We start from the raw sequence: 15,594 nt of genomic DNA on the forward strand, positions 1-15,594 counted from the left end.
CACATCTTCTCCTTGACAAGGCTGGTTTCAACCTAATCCTCCTTGTCCCCAGGAGCAGTTCCTGCCAAACTGTAAGCAACATGCTGCTTAGTGAAGACACATTAAGCCAAGAAACTATATGTAAGTAGTTTTTTAAAATTAAACCAGGTTTAAATGGAGGAGTGAAAACAGTTTTCTGGTTTCTGCTCCTATCACTTTTAAATTGTTTTAACTGGACTGCTGAAATGTTACAAGCAACTGGTGCTGCTTGCTCATCAAGGCAGCTAGTCCTTACTTCTTTGATAATAAGGAAGCAAAATATATCCTGCGGCAAAGTATTGTGGCTTAAGTGGTTAGTGCACGTGTGCAGGAACTACATGCTTAGAAAGATTTTTTCTGCATACTTCTAGCACTTGTACAAGACAGTTTCCGGTTCATTTAAGATATCGATTAATTTAAGGAACATCTAGACTCCCATTGACACCGTAGCAGAGCTGTTACCATTCAATGGGTTGCATATTACAGAAAGACCCCATAGTCTTTCATTCAAATGTTTATCTTTAAAGCAGGTTCAATGGAGAAGAAAATAGTCTACATGAATATGCCATTGAAGACTGGTTTAAATTCATAGGCATGTTTAGCTCCAGTGTGAGATGCATAAAATGCACATTGGGCACAGTTCACAGGCCCCTTCCCTGCAAGTTGGGGATGAGATGGTCCAGAATGTTAGGAGTCTTGGGTCAATGTGCCACAATCCTCCTGTCTGTGGACACAAGTATCCTTGCCTCAGAGTGAGTTCTGCCTCAAATTGAGTAAGGGTTTAACTGCTTGAGTCAGGTGACCAATGGACACATGATGGCAACCTGCTAGTGGCACCTTCTAGAATAAATTAGGTGGACTGTTGCTCAGTTAGGTAAATAATTGAGGCTGCAAAACATGTTGAGGCCAAGGGTGAAGCCAGCAGACTTCCTTGCCCAGACACCAGAAAAGGATGGCTGGGACGTGGCTAGAGATGACCTTTGAGCAACAGTAAATTAGCAGAACATTCCAAAATGTAGAATCGTGAAGAGACTGTGCATGAGATCAGTTGACCAAAGCTGTGATAGCAGGGGAGCTAGAAGCCCTGGGAAAGGAAGCAAGCTGACTGGGGAAGCCCTAATGTTTGAGAAGTCATATTAGATGTAGAGGAATCTTACTAGAAAAGTGAAGAACCAAACACTTTTATGTTTGGTTCCATTAACTGCTCTAGTAAGAAGAACTGTCATAGAAATATGTGGAATATGTGTACTTTGTGGCAGAGAGGAAACAGGGGTGTACATTTGAACTTGGGGGCAGTATTAGCTAAGTCATGCGGGTTCCCTCTTCACATGTTCTTCTGTTTTCCCAGCAAAGTGATGCACACCAGCATGGCACAGACCACACCACTGTGAACCATACTGTGCAAGTGCTAGAGATATGCAGAAAAAAATCCCTCTAAGCATTTACCTCCAGCACATGTGCACTAACTCAAATTCTCTCCTCTCTTTCTCTGACTCTCTCTCTCTCCCGCCTCCCCCTGCACCACTTGTCCCCACTCCCTTACAGGCTGAATGTAATCTGCTTTTATGGGCACATACCCATACCATTTCAGTTCCATCTCTCTCTCATTATTTCACCCTACCCTGCTACACACAAGGCTCTAAGACCATCACATTACTCCTTCTCAAAGTGGTACTTCCACATTTCTTCTTCAGCTGTTGTTCTTGGATTTGGTGATACACAAACAGACTAAAAATGGCTACATATACATTACACATGGGCTGAACTGAGCATTGCAGGGGGAAAGGAAAGAAGGAGGACAACTCCACAGGTTGTGCTAAAGGAACAGGAATTTTGAAGGGTTGCCAGGAAGAAGGTCCAACTTTTGGAGTGGAAAGAAATGAGTGGGGCAGAAGGAGCATAGATTGGTCATATAAGGTCCATGGGGAAGGGACCATGTTGGAGTAGGAATAAAGAGCTTTCAGATGGTGGAAAGGATGCATATCTTTCAGAATAAGCATCAGAAGGTTCTGGGTGAAGGTTGGATTAGTGCAAGATGGAGTTATGTTGGATATGGGTTTATTTGTAAATCTTACATTTCAGCTTCACTCAGTGAATGTATGCACAACCGTCTGGACAAATACAATCTATTTCTCATATAAAAACTGAGGCTGAACTCTTGCTTTAAGTGCAGAATAGAATTGAACTGCAACTACAGAGTTTCTGTGGCTCCTTTGTAATATATTCCACAGAAATAGATGGAAAATGAAAAAAGGAAACAGAATTCTTAACAGCAGCTAGGAGTGATTAATATTAAATAAGGCTAGAACTGTTGGAGGTATCAACTTTTGATAGAGACATTAAATTAAGTTTCCTGGTGCTTACTTCTGGTAGCTGCCCTAAAGGAGTTAACCTGATTAGATAGTTTATAATATTCTAGGCATCATTGCTGTCCTGCTGCTGTCCACTGCTCTCCTAGCTTAGTAAAGGTTAATGAACACTTGATAGTGTATTTAGAGTGAGGTTATTTCTACCAGGGATCTATTTTGTAGCTGTGTTGGCCTGAGAAAAAAAGATACACAAAGCTGTTTGGCTAGAGGTAATATCTTCTATTAGACCAGCAAAATAGTGGGGGATACACTTCCAACCTCTCCCTCCCCTGTGCAAAATGGAGTTTATTTTCTACTTAGGAGAACTTTTACAATCTGTTATTCCTACCAGACATCAAAGGTCTAATATGGACTTGTGCCAGTGTGTAGGGAAGGTAGAGGGTTTACCTAGCTGGAGGACTCTAAACTAACTCAAGTACTGGGGACAAAGAAGCCATGCAAACTACTGAAGCTGAGAGGCTTTTATAGAAGGTATGGTTTGGCTTTGCTATCTCTCCCTGGCATGACAAGTAAAAGCATATCATTCCTCAACTCCAAGGTATAGCCCTTTGAAAAGAACAGGGGAGATAGTGCCAGAGATTACAGTAACTTTTGGCTGTCAGTCCTTTCTGGGCACAAAACATCCCAAATGAACAAGGGGAGTATCATCTCTCTCCTTCTCTACTAGCCAAGAGGGCTGCCCATCAGCTCAGGGATATGAATAAGCAGATTTATTCCTCCTTCTAGTCAGGGAACACCTAGAGACACTGTCCCTCTGGCTAGGGACAGACATTCAAAAAGCCTGAGCCTGAATTTATTCAATCTTCGCAGGTTACTTTAACCTGGCTAGGCTAAATCAGTTTGTAACCAGACAGACATCCCAGAAATGCAGGCACTTGCCTGCAGTGACTCAGGACTAGAGCAGTCCTCCCTTCCCTTCCACAGAGCTGACCTGAGGGTGGGGGTCATGGCCAGGCCCCGGCAGGATGCTCTGATTAGGGGTTCTTCCTCACTCCTGAGCAGCCCAGCAGGGAATGTTTATCACCCCTAAATCAGTGTTTATTAACCCATTAAGAAAGCAACAGAGGGACATTACCAGCTACCTGCTGATTTTGCCTTTCTCCCATCAGTTCAGAGGTAGTCAGTAGGGCTGAATCCTATTTGATTTGGATTCGGCCGAAATCAGGGACAATAATTCAGTTCGTTGATTGAGATCACTGTCCCTGATTCAATTGGGCTGAATCTGAATTTGAATATTCGATGCTGATTTGGAGAATCAGTGATTCGGACATAGACACAACTTCAAAACGTTTTCTACATATCTTGAGGTAGCAGGGGCAGCTCATGATCGCTGTGATGCTGAGGCAGCTGGAGCGTCCCCCAGGAGAGTCCACTTCTGGGTCTGCCAGGTATCATGCTGCTCCCCCCACCGCCACTGCCTCCCCAGCTCAGTTATTAGCTACAGGGAGACCTGGGGTGCCCCTCCAGACCCAGGAGGCACCAGTCACCAAGCAGGGAGGGTGTGGGAGAAGGCCCCCAGTGTGCTCCCTAGCGGACCCAGAAGTAGACCAAAAGTGCTTCTGGTCCACTTCTGGGTCTGCTGCTGGGTGTGCTGGGGAGCCCCCACACTTCTCTGGGATGCTCCATGCACCCCAGCATTGCAGCACTCACAAGCCCCTGCTACCTAAAGGGATGTAGAAAAAACATTTAAAGCTGTCTCTATGTCTGAATCTCTGAATCTTTCCAAATCTCCCCGAATTGATTCAGAGGGTTTTGATTTGCTTCACAGAACTTAAAGGGTCCTTTGATTCAATCTGGTGTCAGATTCAGCCACCGAATCGGGCCAAATCTCCACTAACTTTCATCAGGGACTGAAGCTTCACACAGCCCTAGTAGCCAGCATGCTGAGAGGTCTCTGTGTCTGTGAGAGATGGGTGACTTCCTGCTTAGCTGAGAGTGGGGAGGGGAGATGTGGAGCAGAAGCCAGGTAGATGCCTGCAGAGATGGCCAGAGATGCAGCCAAGGAGTGGAGGGGAGGGGCCAGCTCTGCTGTGGACCAGACAGCCCTGTCCATCCCAGAGAGCATGCCGGGATGCTGTGGAAGTCTGATTTAATTTAAACCAGGAAGGGGTGTGGGACAGACATTGCATTAACTGGTTTGAGCCAAATCAAATTTAAGTCTGATACTACATCCAACCAGATTTATCTGAAACTGGTTTCAGCAATTTTCAAACTGGTTGATGTGCACTGAGTATCTGTTCTGTTACAGGTTTAAACCAGTTTCTGATCACTTAAACTGGTTTGTGTGTGAAGTCTGTCCCTAGCCTTTGAGATGTTCCTGCACCAGTTTAGGGCTGAGCCTCTCAGACATGGAAGACCCCTGTGTTTTTCAGTGACTCGTACTGTGCTGTGTATTGGATTATTGTCGGAGGTGCATGATATACAGATGGGGTCCCTGATGTCCTGGTGTCTTGTGAGTCTGCGTCATGAGCAAAAACCTCTTTACCATTTATAATCAACTGATGATCACAGCTCGGTTCTCTCCTGCTCTGTCTAGATGTAATTCATAAACTCAGGAGGAGTTGCTCTGTTGGAGGTTAATCACTAGGGCATCTGGCTCGCCCCTACGGGGACTCCAACCTCCCCTGATAACCTCCTTTGGTGTTGGCCTCAGTCAAACACTAACCAGTTGTTAATATGTGATTGATAGTTGTCGAGTATTCAAGTCTACATCAGGTTAATTACTCCTCCTCAAACTAGTTCTTTTCTCTTGTTTCTTTCCAGGTTTCCTTTAGATCAAAAGGTTTATCACCCTTTCTCCAAGAGAACATTGCAGCTCACTGAATGTAGAGTACAGAGACACCTGAAGTGACCTGCATCAGGTAAGTGTTTACCCTTCACAACTTTTAGAGTCCTGTTAGCTTTCCAGCACTTTTCTTTCTCTATTTTCAGATTCCCAATTTCCCCAATTAGGATTTGGGGTTTTGTCCACCACAGTCCCTGGGAAATCACTCTAACCGAAAAAACCCAAAACAACAACCTAAAAATCAGCCAGCATCATCTGTGCCTCTGCTTACAGTTTGGTAGTTCGAGTTCAGCTCTCTTCTTTCTACCAGAGCCAAAGTCACCATTTCCCACTGTCATAATTACTCACCATTTTAATAATCCAGAGTTCCAAAAAGGAAGAAGAAAGAAAGAAAAAAACCCAAAGAAACTTCCCTGTTGATCCTGTGTCTTGCAGTCTCTTCTTTTTTGCTTCTGGGTTCTGGGCTCCAGGGTTGCAGGGTTCGGCCAAACCCTTTTCTCAGCATCTGAGGTCCTCTGAGCTCCAAGACTGGCCGTTGCCCTGTTCCTGGGGTAACTCTGCCATGCTTCAGTGGAAAGTCCTGACACTCATCTGCTCCCTCTCTCCATGAGTCCCTTACTGGGGTAGGCTTCTCCCCAGAAACTGGATACGGGCAGCATGGGACACCAATCTGGATAAACCGGTGGCTCGAAAAATGTTGTTCTAGCCACAGTGGCATTTTTCACAGCAAGGTCACTTCTGCCCACACTGGTAAGTTTTCCCCGGGCTCTCTCTCTTTCTCTGGAGAGGCATAGGGAGCCTCTTCACAATTATGTGAGCTTTTTATTAAAAATCCTAATATTGTATAGGACTCTGTTATACAGAAAGGGTGTTTTTTTCCCTCTGCGTGTGTCCTCCTGTTATCTGTGTATCCTATTATCTTCCTCCCACCACACTTTTGTCTGGGTGTACCTACTTCTATTTTTATTGTGGGAGAGCTAAATTGTGTATTTTGTTCTGAATGTGCTAAGAGAAACATGAAGGTATACTAGGTAAACATCATAATGCAAGTAATGTAGTGCCTATATTCTTTGCTATTCTATGGTTCCCGAGTCAACCATTCTCATGAGTAGGACTGAATTTTATGTTTTGGAAAGGTTTGTAATAATAAGGGACACGTGCTAAGAAGTAAGCAAGGGAAGAGTGAAGCCCAAGTCAAGTGAGTAAGCCCAATACTCTAGAAATGCACATCTCAGCAGAGAGTTGAAGGCTTCCTTGACTCAAATTCCAATACATATATACAGCAAGCTGCAGAAACCCAGAAACTTCATAAAGCTTTTCTTGCTTTCAGTAATCTGTGTAGTTGTGGGATTATTGCTTACTGTCTTCCTATTGATTTAGCATGCATATCCAAGAGACAGTAATGCGAGCTATAAAATAGCTTCGCATTACATGTAGCGAGAGGGAGAATTTGGCATGTAAATATCTATCATCGCAGAGGCACTTATGTTCTGTATGACTTGCTTGTAAATTTCCTGGTATTTATACAGCACTTTAATTTGTTTGTAATATACTCATGGTGTACAAATTTTATGTAATAATAATTGATTATTTACCAACAATATCTGAAAGTCTAATAGGCCCTGACTCAGAGGATCAAAAATTATTTTAATCCATATAATATGAAGAATATTAAAATGATGGAATCCTATATTTGTGTTTGTTCAGTTCATGATCAACTCTACAATGGTTTCCCTTAAAACCAATGTGGCCTGAGTTATGGATTGGCACATGAAAGATCTGGCTTCCTATGGCCTCCTCAGCCATTGACTTGTTGCTGTGTGACTTTCTGTCTTGTCCATTCAAACTGGAAGCTCTTCAGGGTGAAGATGGTTTCTTACTGTCGGTTTGGCCCAGCTGAGGCCCCAACATGAGGGTGAAGCCTCAATGTGCTATCATAATACAAATAATAAATAATAACAATCACGATTGATTGTAAAGTTCATAACAGGACACCACAAGTCTCACAGATGTTTGCAATAGCCTGTCATTAATAATTGCGTATTGTTTACCACATATATTACTGTATACCACAACATTAAGGTTCTTTTATATTAGTCTGTAAATAATACCTTTGCTTTGTGAGAATAAATCATAATTATTTTAGATGAAGGGTTCATTTTCTTTGCCTGGTTATAAACTTGATGTGTGGTAGTACCACGTTACCCTGTCTGATTTGTATTAGGAACCACGATACAAAGTATAGTATTCTGAAACGGGTATAGCATTCTGAAACTTGTCTAGGCAAAATGTTAATGAATCACTCTCCAAACAGCCATTTCTAGCACATTTTTGTCTATATTAGGCACTGGACTAAGGCATGAGGCTAATTAAATCTTTTTTATTTAGGGATCACTACTGGAGTTTAAACATTTTTTAAACTTCAAAAGCCTTTTGGGAAAAGAAAATGTAATTGGATTACGGAACTGCAAAACACTATGGCTTTTAATAAAATTCCTGATTACCAAATAGCCATGGTAAGAAGGGAGCTTGTACCAATGCTTCATTCTATTTTATTGAAGGAAAAAAAAAAATTTGTTGTTTTAAAATGTCATTAGGGACCAGTCTTGAAAGTGTTTTTTAAATGCATCTATGTCATTTAAGATTGGGCTTTGCCATCCTTACTTGTATTTGTGAGTGTTTATAAGTGCAAGTAGTCACCCTGCTGTAAATAAATCCATTCACATACGTGTTTACTGACATAAAGGAAGGCCTGGTAGATGGGTCCCTAACACTGCATCTCTGTACATGCTCAAATGGATATTTGCATACACAAAGCATGTGTGTTGACATACTTCTTGCTGTCTGTGCTCTCCATGTTTGCACTCTAAACTGCCAACTAATCTTTCACAGCTGAGCTCAAACCCCAGGGCTGACTGCATCCCTCAAAGGGCCAGGCAGCCTAGTTACAGCATGTCATTTACATATAAATGTAAGTATGTTCATGCAGTGTTTTTTTAAATCATTAAACATGATCATGCATGGGCTTCTTCTGCAAGTATTCTCACTGATACTATTAAGACTAAATGTGAATTAAAGCACTAATTAAATTTCAATAAGTCTTGCAAATATGGGTCTTTAGGGCAGTATAATTTAGGGAGCTCTGTTGAAAACCTAGAACCAATTAAAAATTCAAAGATCTTCTCTTATTGCAAACTTAGAATGTCTGAAAGAATGAAGAAAACAAATTAGGGATCTTCAGTGAAAAGTTATGATTAGCTGCCCTTCAGTAGGATGGAATAGTTCATCCTGCAAATTTCTTCTTATGTTTCTTAGCACTTCCCTATTCTAATTGAACTTCTCCCCTTTTTCACTGTCCTCCATTATTTTGACTAACAATAACAAAAACTTAGAAAATGACGGTTTTGTTATACTTGTTGAGAAGCAGAAGAGTTGTCCCTTTTGTAGTTGTATCTTTGGTAGTTCAAATGTAGACTGTCCTCAAAAATCAAAATGCCTGGAGACGGCTAGTAGGTGTTTGCTCTGGCCTCCATTAGTGAAAACTGCTACTTTTAAAATTATGACTATTTTGAAAGACCAACGTACAGGATTTGTTACATGTATACCATCTAAGTCTTTTTCCTTTTCCCTCAATTATACTGTAATTTAGTACCAACATTTTTATTACACTGGATGCTGAAGGATCACATGGCTTGTATTGAGAAATAAAGTATAATTTTTTTTTTATTGTCTGAGTAAAATCACGGCATATGAAATCCTGCTTCTCTTGAGTCAGTGATATAGTTCACATTGACAACAATGTAGCCACAATTTCATCTTGTGTATATATAGCAAAGATAACATGACTGATCTTCTATAATGCCTACATTTCTCTGGGTAAGGATAGGTGTTCTTGTGGGGAAGCAGGCACAGAAAAGTATTTCTTTTCTCAAAGCAAGAGGTCCGAGACATTTGTGGATACCTCCTCTGTCACTGCAAAGACTTACCTATTGGACCACCACAAAAGTGGAGTTGAGATAAATGCTGGCAAGATGGAGACAGAAAGAGAGAAGAAAAGGCATAAAAAACCTCTTTGTGCACTTACACATGAGCTCTCTTTGTGAGCTCTTCAGGTCAGTGCTGTGGTTTTTCTGTTCGTAAGAAATGTTTTGATCCTATTTTCCTGATATACTGTATGTGCTTCATGACACATGTTAAGAATATCCCTTTTGAACCATAAACTGCAACTGAATTGGATTTACTGGCCAGCTTCATCATTTCTAATAAGCCATCACTCTCAGAAACTCCATAAAACAGGAGTGTCAAACTGACCACATGCCCCAGGCTGACCCTGGTTGCAGGTGTCCTTGCGGGTCAGATCCACAATGGTAGTTGCGACTGGGGTGGGAAAAACCATGGCAGCAGTAGTGCGTAAAGCAGGACAGATAGACATACAGACAGATACTTACTGTGCTGGAGGTGGTGCAAGTGGCCGTGGGCCAACCACACACAGGGAGAATAAGGCTGTAAGCACAGTTCTTGCTCGCCCTCCTGCTGCAGATGACCATGTCCACTAGGCCCTCAGGGATCCAGATTTTGCAGCAGGCCTTGCCCGCTACTGACTATGCCCCCAAATTCCCTGGCCCACTGGTAACCCAGCAGTTCTGATGAAGTGGCTTTACAGACCATGTCTGGCACACAAGCCATATATTTGATACCCTGCCAGAGGAAAACCTTCCTAATTTTCACTAGCCAGTCTTACACTTCCCAGCTTTGCAACATACTACTGCAGTGATAGTTACTACAATGCTATTTACTAAAGCTCTTTCTCTGAATTATTGATGCTCAGGTTGTCACTAACTATTAGTTTGCTTCATGGAATTAAAGAAACACCAAGATTTCAGGCAGAAGAACGTTGCTGCTCTGCCAGCTGGATAGATTTTTAAGAGCTTTTCGGGTAGACTAGAGAATCAAATCAATCCAGCTGCAGCAGCAGCATCCCACATGAATTTTTGACTCGGGAACTTTCCGTGGGTGGATGTGTGTGGGTGGATGAAAGGCACTGCTCTTTCTTTCTGCAGTCTGTTTTTAAACAATGTGATCGCTTTATTCCCTCTGACCAATTGTGCTCAGTTCCTTGGTGTGGATGTGTTTGTAAATATATTCACCTACATTAGCTATTCAAATATGAGACATTATATTCTAGAAGGTCCCCTTTTTAGTGTCAACATAATAGTTAGTTTTTAAATTTATATTTTTTAATGTTACAGGTATAGTTTTAACAACACACAATCTATCAAGTTGTTCTTAATCTTCATTTTAAAGGTACATTGTACTCTGCATAGCATCAATGCAAATTTATAGATAGGTACCAAGAATGAACTATAGTCTGCTGTTTTCTTGGATGTTCAATTATATTGCATAAGGAAGTAACATGTTTTTAAGTGAGATGATATGGCAGGAATGGCTGCATTTGTTTGCTTACCTCCAAACACCATGCTCTGTCAAGAAGTTGTTTGAATTTTTAAACCAAATTATTTTTTACTGTTAAATCATATTTTGTCAAAAATGATTTTTTTTTCAAATAACAGTTAGGTATTGACACAATTTTCTCCCTGACCATTATGTTCAGTTACTTGGTGTGGGTATTTTAAATATTTAAAAATATTTAAAACAGAAAGGGAATCTACTTACCTACAGTTAGAGTTCTTCAGGGTATGTTAACTATATAAGCCTATGTTCACCATGGAGGTATATATGTACCTTAGCCCTAAGATTTGGAGATTGACATCGACAGAAGGGCCTGTTAGCATACATGTCTCAGAAATGAGCATAATCGTTTCGGTCTTACTTCAAATTTTATGTGCTTTTATGCAGATTCTATACGTGCAAATATTTGGATGTCCAGATCTTCAGATGTGTATGAAAGTTAGGACTTGCATGAATAACTTCCAATTATAGCAAGTTCTTTGGGCATTAACTACCAAAAGCTGGAAAAAAAGAAAGAAATATGCTTGAAAATTAGTGTTGTCATTATCATATGCATTATATTTTTTTTCAAGTGCTGCCTGTTTAGATTTATGTCAGTGAAGGACCAACCACCTGAATCTAACAGACTTAGCATTACTGTAAATTACATACATGATTCTCTGCCAACAATATTATAAAGATGAGAAAAACTTCCAATATATGTTTAAAATAGGGTCTGTGATCATTGTAAAGTACATTCCTGCAACGGGTCTACCTCCCCGGTGCCATCTTTCTAGTCATCCACACCTTATGTGGGGCACCCTTGGAATCCTCCTGTCCCGCTCTAATCTCGCCTGCCACGTCTTGTTGGACTTTATAATGAGAGCGGGAGACTGCCTATTCTATTGGGTATGTTGGGGTCTCTCCTAGAATGGCCTGACCCCTTTTATTCTAGCTAGGCCTCCTTGTCCAAACCCACCACACAGGGTTTGACCCCGAGGCTCTAGCTTTTCCTCCAAATGCCTAGAGGCTTGTGGCCCCCTTTTCTGTTCCCTTCAGAAGGAGGCCCCCCCCCGCAGGCACCAGCCCCACAGCAAAGGGACCACCAATTCAAAACCAGGGGCAACCCACCAGTCCCAGCAACAACACAAAAAAAGGCCCTATGTATATCTATATCCTTGCATGCCCCCACACCAGACGTCCCTGGCCTTTTTAAGCTCATCCTTCTAGTGCCAGGGTTAATCTCATCCCAAAAAGCTGCGCCTAGGGTCTGTGGCCCTCAAAAGCTGCATCCTCACTGGCATTGTGGTCTGCAGCTCCCAAAAATGAGGCCTCCTCCATCCCCTAATAGCCTCACCCAAACCTCCGGGTGTAAACAGCAAACATAAAACTCAAGCGCCTAGGCTATAACATAAATCTCTGCCAATTGGCAATAACATCATTCTTCCTGCCACACCAGGGTTGCTCTCTCTTTCCCAATCTCAGGCCGTACCTGTAGTCCGGCCTCTCCTCTTAGCTCCTTCTGGCAGATCTCCTTCCCCTCTGGCCTCCCAATGGGGAACTGCCTCACTGGACTCAGTTCTGGGGTTTAAATGGGAGCCAGGCCCTGCCCCTTCCAATCAGCTGACCACTGACAGGTACGAGGCACTGGCTCCCTCCGGTTGTCCTAGCAACCAGCACCTGGGCTCCTTCCTCATGGCTCTCAAGAGTAGCAGGCACCTTAGTGTCGTGCTACACACCTCCCCCCTTAAGATTCCGACTCACCAGGCTGGGTCACAATTCTTGTCCACCACACATCCTTTGCCTTAGTCCTCTTAGGTTCTTGCTCTTGTTCTCTGACAATTCAGGTTTGCAGAGGCGGAGGTTTTCAGGCGCCTCCTGCTCGCCTTTTCCCCAAGGCACACCATGGGGGATTTTGTGGGAGTTATCCTGCCACAGGTGGTCCCCCCACATTAGCCAACCTTGGTAAACTACTCTCCTCGTCAGTTGAGCTCCTTGTCTACTTTTGGGGTTTTTTTCCTCCCTCACACCTCTGGCTCATCTTTGTTCATCCCCATATACCCTGGCCTCCTTCCTAGGGCCAAACGTCGGGTTTCTATCTTTGCTACAACTCTCTGGAGATCCTGAACCCTTCCTCCTTCCTCACCAGCCCTCTGTGCCCAGAAGGTTCTGGACTTAAAGGAGTGCACCTGCTTTCTTGTGACAGGGTTAGGGCTCCCTGTTACAGCCCCCACTCTCTTCTCTCTTGTCTGGGGTCCTCCTTCTTCCCCTGAACCCTCTTCCTCTTCATATTTTCTAGATAAAAAATCCGCAGTCACATTTTTAGTCCCTGGACGATGCTCTACCTCAAAGCAATACAGTTGGAGGCTGAGGGCCCATCTCATAAGCCTAGAGTTATCAGTCTTCATAGTCTGCAGCCATCTCAGTGGGGCATGATCTGTAATCAATATAAACTTCCACCCTAACAGGTAATATCACAGTGTTTCTATAGCCCATTTGATTGCTAAACATTCTCTCTATCATTGCATAATTCTTTTCCAGAGGATGTAATTTTCTACTCATATATATTATTGGATGTTCCTCTCCTTCCTTCATTTGGACCAACACCACCCCGATAGCCCAGTTGGAAGCAGCTGTTAGTAACATGAATGGTTTGTTGAAGTCTGGTGTATACAGTAATGGCTGTGTATACAGTGCCTCCCTCACCTCTGGTGTCTATCTCACTTTGTTTGGGGCCACTGCCTTTACCATCTCAGTTAACGGCACCACTAAATCTGCAAAATGGGGAATGAACTTCCTGTAATAATTCACCATTCCCCAAAAGGCCCTCACTTGTCTCTTTGTCCGCAGAGTTTGATATTTCTTTATTGCCTCTACCTTGTCCAGCAGTGGTTGCACTTTTCCGCTTCCTACCTGGAACCCAACGTACCGAGTTTCTTCTTTACCAATCGTACACTTCCTGGGATTAGCAGTTAATCCCACCTTCCTTAAATCCTGCAATACTGCTTGTAGGGCTGTTAAGTGTCCTGGCCAATTATTTGTATGCACAATAATGTCGTCTATATATGCTGCTGCATACCCCCCATGCAGTGCCAGGACTCTGTCAATTAGCTGTTGGAATGTTGCCACCGCTCCTTGCAATCCGAATGGCATGCATCATGGGAATTGAAATAGGCCCCAAGGTGTGACAAAGGCTGTTTTTTCTTGGCCTTTGGGAGCTAACAGAACCTGCCAGTAACCTTTCATCAGATCTAACGTAGATATATAGCTAGCTTGTCCTATATTCTCCACCATTTTGTCCACCCTCAGCATAGGATAAGCATTGAACTTGACCACCATGTTCACCTTCTGGAAATCAATACAGAGCCTAATTTTTCCATCAGGTTTTGGCATGGCCACAATGGGACTGTGCCACTCGCTTCAGGACTCTTGTATTATCCCTTTTTCTAACATCATCCCCAGCTGTTCTTTTATCTGGCCTTGGAATTGTTGTGGGATTCACCTCCAGTTCTCGTGTATCACCTGGCCCGGAGGGGTCTTTATTCAATGCACCACACCCCATGCCTCCCTAGGGACCTCTTGGAACACTTCTTGATATTCACTCACTACTTCTCTTGCCTGCTGTCTCTGTTCTTCTGAGAGTTGGGGGGCCACCTCCACTTCATTACCTGCTTCGCTGTCCCTCAAGGAGGGTTCTAGTTCGGGTTCATCTGGTTGGGTGGCCAAGTACAGGCACTCCCATTCTTACCATGGCTTCAGCATATTGATGTGGTATATCTGTCTCTTCTTTTGTTTGTCTGGTTGGTATACTTTGTAATCTACAGGCCCTATTGGCCGGGTTATTTCATAAGGGCCTTGCCATCACACTAGCAGTTTACTTTCTTGATCTGGTAAGAGCACCAGTATGCGGTCCCCTACTTCAAACTTCCTCCCTTGAGCCCCTCGATTGTAGTGTGTTGCTTGCCGCTCATGAGCTTCTCTCAGATGTCCTAAAGCCTCCTTCTGTATTACCTCCAGGCGCTCCCTCAGGTGTATCACTGAACTGAACTATGCTCCGTGATTAGCCCATGATGTAGGGGACCCAGGTTTAGTGGCTAGGGCATTCACACAAAAGGTGAAATACCCTTGTTCAAATGTCTTTCTCCAATGGTCAGACAGTGTACCTGAATCTGGGCTTCCATCTCTTAGGTGGGTATGCTAACCAATGATTGGTGCATATTCTGAGGGGCTCTCCATAAGCCTCTCCTGTGAACAGCTGTTCTGCTTCTAAAATATTTGAATAATTACTGAGCAAGCAATTGAATGACCCAATAACTTGGTGTCAAGGCTACTGTTGTGGGAGATGGAGCGCCTGGGTCACAGTGCCTTCTCCAGTGAACAACTAATTATTTATGTAAAGTGGAATAGTGGCAATACCCTCTTTCAAAATAGCCATGTGCTTAGGCCATGCTTCTGCATGCTAGGATATATCTCAGCAAATCCATCCAATTAGGCAGATGAAGGAATTGCACCTGAGACAGTTGCAGTGTTAATACTAGTACCACGGGACTATGGTTTAAAAATGAAGGTGGACGGCAGCAGCATCCCTTAGGTGCTTTTCCAACCTCTTCTTAACTAGAAGTCAGGGCAGGACACAGTTCCTTATAGACTAATTTATTCAGAGAGGCATGAGCTTTTGCAGGCTGCAGCCTACTTTGTCAAATGCTATGACTGGGCTTGCAGTGAATAAGGGTACTAAATAGAAAAGAAGAAAGTAATTTAAATGCAAAGGATAGGGAAAAGGGTGGAAAGACAGGAGCACCGCTCAGAGGTGAAGGTGGGTTGAAGGATGAACAAAGAAGTTAACCCGTTCAGGGACATAGGGCTTTAAAAAGGTAGTCCAGATAATGAGTTAACAATCCAAAGTCTATGTTGAAAACCTTCTTAACACAATCCAGTCTGTGGATGATTTATTGTGCCACAATTTCCCATTCA

General features: G+C 43.0%; 1 long non-coding RNA gene across 1 annotated transcript in view; it reads left to right on the forward strand.

The window, feature by feature from the left end:
• Positions 1–5,155: 5,155 nt before the first annotated feature.
• The window catches only part of LOC149860024 (uncharacterized), a 67,784-nt gene continuing 57,345 nt past the window's right edge, over positions 5,156–15,594 (forward strand). The window contains exon 1 of the long non-coding RNA XR_016443642.1: positions 5,156–5,248. This is a non-coding gene — a long non-coding RNA (uncharacterized LOC149860024). The remainder of the gene's footprint in view (positions 5,249–15,594) is intronic.

The sequence above is a fragment of the Crocodylus siamensis genome, chromosome 7 (assembly GCF_052110815.1).
Source record: "Crocodylus siamensis isolate JL-2025a chromosome 7, ASM5211081v1, whole genome shotgun sequence".
Taxonomy (NCBI): Eukaryota; Metazoa; Chordata; order Crocodylia; family Crocodylidae; genus Crocodylus; species Crocodylus siamensis.